Below are 6,246 nucleotides of genomic sequence, written 5' to 3' on the forward strand. Positions count from 1 at the left end.
TCATTATCATCAAGGCAGGAACATAGCAGCATCCAGGCAGACATGGTACAGAGGGAGCTGAGAGTTCTACATCTTTATCTGAAGGAGAAAGACTGGCTTCCGGGCACCAGGATGGAGGTTTTAAACTCCAAACCCACAGTGGCAGACCTACTCCAGCAAGGCCATACCTCCAAATAGTGTCACTCCCTGGGCCAGACAAATTTAAACTACCATAATATGCTTCCTTAAAATGTTAATTAAGCTAGTGAACTATGCTCAGAAAAAAATATATGGTTTAACCTCTTAGAATGACCTGTGTATTCAATTTTTTTTTTTTATTTTAAGCCATGTTTTCTCCTAGTTACATTTTTTTCCTTATATGTATATCTGTTCAGTATCTTCACAAGTAACTATAATATTAATTTATTTTTAAAAATACTATTGGGCTAAAGATGTAATATGTTTGCCTATGATGCACCAAGTCCTAACACTCCAGAAACTAAGTGTGGTAGCAAATGCCTCTATTTCCAGGCTCAGGAGTTGGCACAGAAGCAGAATAGTCAGAAATTCAAGATTATCCTCAGCTACTCTACAAGGTAGAGCAAGAGAAAACACAGGCATGGCCTGGTACCCGCCTACCTGGCATAGTGCACTTCTTAATATGAAGCACGGCTTCTGAGTGTTCCCAGAAGATAGAACACTAAATTCTAAAGTGGTGTGAGAGGCCGGTAGCTGGTCTACAGAAAACTACACTCTTCATATCTCTTATGTGCTTCTTCTTCATAGAGACCCTAGAGGCATAAAGACTCACTTGTCTAATCCAATGTAATGTGCTAATCAATCATAATTGATATAAATAGCTGTTTATGTCTGATAAAGATGATCCCAGAAACCTCCAGAGAAATTCATCTCCAGGTCCCTTGTCAACCCACGGGCACTGCCATCTTGTTGGTGATACCCCAGTAGTGACCAAGCCCAAATTCTGGTTTTAAAAGGTGTCTTTCAATAAGGAAATGGTTAGATTAACAGTTAAGGCTCCCCTGGAGCCTTAGTTTTAAACAATATCCTCAGAGAAAGCTTGCTTCAAAAACTCTTCTGAGGCTCTCAGTAGCACTCCTCTCTTTGTTTGGGTCTTTTGATTTTGTTTGATGAAAGTTCCTGGCTGCCTATTACAAGTTATTATTACTCTGGCTGACCTTAAACTTGCATGACCACAGCCTCCTGACCATTGGGATACCAGACATGTGCCAAACACTGGTTGGATTTCTCTCTTAATGTCCAAACATGCCTTTTTCCAAATGTGTTTCAATTTTTCTTAATCAATAAACTCACTAATTTTGTGTGCCTCTCACTAGTTCTAACATTTGTTTCTATGGCATTATTTCTGGTAATAGTCTGATGTCTATGAGCTGGTGACAGACAGTCTGGTGATTGAGATGTTTGTAAACTAGTGACAGTCTGATGATTGGAGTTTCTATGGGATGGTGATAGTCTGGTGATTTAGATGTCTATAAGCCACAAAAGAGGAAACTTACACAGGAAGAGACCTTAGCTCAGCTGGGAGAGCACCTGCTAGCATGTAGAAAACTTAATTCCCAGCACCACATAACCTGGGCATAGTGATGCATGCCTATAATTCCAAACACAGGGGTGAAGACAGGAGGATAAGAAGCTTTAGGCCATCTATGGTTACATAGTGAGTTTGAGCCCAAGCTGGGCTAAAGAAGAGGAAACTTCTACACTAAGAGGCAAACTGAACCCCTTCAACACAGGAGAAAGAGTAAAGTATCACTTATTCTAAAGACACACATCTCTCATTATTATATATTTTCATGTCCATGGCTCACTGTGAAGATTAAAACTGAGAATATAAGCAGGTAGCTCCTAACGAGAAAATGCAGATGGCCAGGGGATACAGGCAGAGCCTGTCATCACAGTTACAAAGGGGAAAAATGCCAGCTAAGCAAGACAACACAGTCATATGGCAGAGCAGCGGCAGGTGCTGCTCACAATCAGCAGTATGAATTTTAGAGGACACTTTGTTACTTTTTATTTTTGAGACAGGATCTCATCCTGTAGCCCAGAATATCCACTAACTCACTATATAGCCCAGGCTGACCTTGCACTAATGGCAATGTACCTATATAAGTCTCGCAAGTTCTGAGCACACAGGTATGAGCCATCACACCTAGCTGAATCAAACTTTAAAACAAATCTTCCTGGAGTTAAGTCTAGAAATCTCCTCTTCAGCATGTCGTAAACCACCAGCCTGAGCCATTGACTCTCAGATGAATCAAATGCAAACAAATGTTTATTTGTAAAAAGTGGGGATAACCCAAATAGTTGCCAATAGTAAGAGTTTTAAATCAATTACACCCACACTGTAAATGCTTTATAACCATCACAGTGAAAAAGTCTATCTGCAAAACAAAGAAAAATGACTGTGATATATTTTCAAATAAAAAGTTTGCAAGGTATAGATATGTACACACATACAATTGTGACATGAAGGTTGTGAGAGTAGCTAATTGCTTTTGCATTGGACTTCAAGGATGTCCTACAGGAAGAATACAGGCAAATACTGTAACTTGGTCAAAAGTTTGTATCTGAGAAACAGATTACTGTCTTCTTGCAAAACCATGTGTGGTCAAACTGACTTTTAAATATTCATGCTTACACCCACAGATGAGTGCTGGCCACAACCTGATCCAGAAAAGCCTCTCTGAAGTAGTCAGCAGCTAATGCCAGTAACTGATCAAAGTGTTGAAAATAATGTTTATTAAGTGCTCAACCAAAAACAGAATGTCCATAATCACCCTGCCCCTCCCTAAGATACAGAGGTCATCTTAGAAGAGAGGTAGAAAGAATGTAAGAGGAAGTCAGGTGCTAGTCACAAGACTAGGCTGGAGTCCCAAGCGCTATCTTTGGACTGCCGCCACAACCGCTCTCCACATCTCCCCCTTCTTTATAATTTTGGCCAAGAGAATGTCTAACCTAGGTTGCCCCCTATGGCAGTGCCCCTTACCTGTCACTGGGAGACAAACAGCATTGGTTCTATCCCTGTCTTAGATTGGTGACACACCCAGGGAGTCTTACCCGTCACTGATTACTTCTCTAACATGCCAAGCCACACTTGAGGAGACTGCCCAGTCTCCACCACTGCAAAAGCCTGGATCATTAAGGCTTGAGTTCTGCACTGTCGAAATTGTATATGGCACATGCACCAGAATGCCAGGACATTTATGGGGACCAAGCAAAGGGCTAATTCAGCTAGTCCAGCCCATACTTTCAGCCTTGAGGGGGCAGTGATTATCCAAAATCCCTTTTAGGCCTGAATAAGGTCATAGCTGAGGGGGCCTGTACAGGCCAGGGAACAAACTGAGAAACAGAGGTCTCAAATCTCACACACACATTCCAATGACAGCTTGCATTACCCCAACCCCCTCTCAAATAGCATACTTAAAGCAGATAAATCTGTGCAACTACCATTAACACCACACAGCAACCATACATTAAAGGGATTGCTGGCAATTGCCTGAGCAGGACTTTGGTATGTCCAAATTATCCTGAAAATGATAATCATCTGAAAACATAACAATCCTGGAAGCACTGATAGGAGCTCCCATTGCAGATCTTTAGTCTTCACCACTGGGAGCATCAGCAGCATCAGGTTCATCCACAGGGTCGTTGCTCCGCTCAACCTGGACCACTCTGGTCAACCTCTCTGGGGCCCACAGTGGCTGTCAATGTTCCTAAGGAAACACACAAACAGATCCTCTCGCCCAAACCAACACTGGATCGGGACCCTGCCATTTGCCAGTCAGGACATCTTTCCACATAACCAGGCCTTTGGGAGAAACATCAGGATTGGCGTGATGCTCAGCAGCTACCCGCCCAAGCTTGTCTTCATTTTAAAAATTTAAGGTAAAAAGAGTCTGGATGCCCTGCTCTACCAGTTGTAATGCAGCTCGGGCAGCACCAGTGAGTTGTCTGGGAGAATCAAGAGCAGAATCACCTGGCAGAATATCATAGAGTGGTTGCAGCTGTCTGTTGGTCAGAGATAAATAGGGTCGAACCCATTGAATATCTCCTAATAATTTTTGAAAATCATTTAGCATTTTTAACTTATCAGTACGAATTTGGATTTTTTGGGGAATCACCAAACCCATAGTTATTTTAGTCCCCAAGTAGTTTACCACCATATCCTTCTGAAACCTGCTGCAAACCTTCCTTGTCCCATCAGCATGTCTTGATCCCAGGTGGGCTGAACATTGTGAGCATTAAAAACAGCTTGCTCCGTGGCAAATTCAATATAGTATGCCTTCCGATCTAAATATTGACCAGAGGCCAGGCAAGCACGAGCCAAATTTTGCCAGTCACTAGGGGTCATGGAATACTGGTGTAGGTGTTCTAATTGCGCCACAACATACCCAGCACTAACTCCATAGGTGCGCACTCCCTCAGCTAGCCTCTGAACGATTTTCCAGTCTAGTGGCTCATGATGACAATTACTCTGCGCATCCTGAAATACAGGAAAGCAGTGGGCTCGTAGCTCTCTCCAAGTTTCAGGATGCAAACTATGCTCTTCCGCTCTGCCTGGGGCATAAGGAGTCAGAGTTTGCGGCCCCAGAGCCAACGGTTCAACCCGTACTTTCATTTTCTCCAAACTGTCAGCTATGCTCTCTAAATCGTCTTCCGACATTTCTCCTTCACTAGACACTTCTCCCGCCTCTGAATTCTGGGAGCGCTCTTTCCTAACCTGATTCAGAGCCTCATTTCCCTTCTCCAGCTCCGCACTACACCGTTCCTCATTTCCTATACAGTTTTTCACCAACTTCCATACTGGCAGCACTCCTTTAGCTAGTACCCCTTGCTCTTCAGCAGACCACAAATCCTTTCCTAATTTTTTCCAACTAGACTAGATACCGGGAACCAGGGAGCTACCTGGTCCATTGCTTTTTAAAAATTCTCTACAGTCTCCTTTCATAGCCCGATCCCTTTTGCTTTCAGCAAATCCTTCAGAGCTTGGCAAACTGCTTGAACTGATATTGTGTTTCCCATAGTGCTGGGTGCAACTCGTCCCTGTACCGGGAACTTTATCGTCTCAAACTGAGAGCCTTCCTCATCCCCTTTACCGGGGAGCTTTATAGTCTCAAACCAAGAACCTTGATTGTCCCACTTACCTGGGAGCTTACCGACTAGTCACCCTGACTGCGATGAGTTCTGAATGCCAAAGAGGAGGTTCCGTATGGGCCACCAATTGTCGCTACCGTCTCTGACCAACAGAAAAGGAGCAACGACACAGCGTTCTTCTCAAAGCAGTTTATTCAGGAACCTTACAGCATGCCAGTGAAAATCTTTCTGTCCCCTTCTCTCTCTCTTTCTCTTTCTCTCTCTCCGCCTCCAAGCTCAGTCCCTTTATCCCCTCTCAACTTCACCTCCTCAATCCATGTTGCATGGCTGCAGTTCATAGGTCTGCGCCATCTGACCTGATCTCCAGTCATGGGTGTGCCTGCGCAGCTCGCACGATGGCTAATCTGGGGGGGGGGGGCAGAAGGAAGTCAGGTGCTAGTCACAAGACTAGGCTGGAGTCCCAAGAGCTGTCTTTGGACTGCTGCCACACCCGCTCTCCACATCTGGGGGTGTTGGGAGGGAAGAGTAGTGGGTTCCTGGGGAGTTGGGATAATTATAATCAAGATGTACAGTTCACAAGTATGAAATTGTCAAAGAATAAATAAAAGATACTCATTTCAAAATATTTTATGTATATAGGTGTTTGCTCCATGTATGTCTATGTACCACATATGCATAGTTCCTACATAGGCCAGAAGAGGGCAACAGGTCCCTGGAACTAGAGTTCCAGATGTTTATAAGATGCCTTGTAGGTGCTGTGAATTGAACTTGGGTCAGTTTTGATAACCACTGATCCATCTCTTCAGTCTGTTTTTAGAGTTTTCAAGGCATATAAGAGCAGATAATTTTTGTATTGGGCGAAATTATGGGTCCTATGATTCTATATTCATAAACATTTAAAGGTGAGTGCTGGGGTTGACCTGGGTCTTGTGCTAGCAGGCACAACTATCTGAGAGTTCCAGTATCAAATACCTACATGACTGTCTGCTGCACAAAGAACATAGAGCATACAGGTCTGCAAAGAAAAACACCTAATTATGGACAGTGATGAAGAGAAACAGAACTTTTCAAATTTTAATTTTATACCCCACATATGCAGCAGGTGAGTGAGCTGGCCCAGAAAGTGTGAGAGCT

Source organism: Micromys minutus (assembly GCF_963924665.1).
Source record: "Micromys minutus genome assembly, chromosome: 16".
Classification (NCBI taxonomy): domain Eukaryota; kingdom Metazoa; phylum Chordata; class Mammalia; order Rodentia; family Muridae; genus Micromys; species Micromys minutus.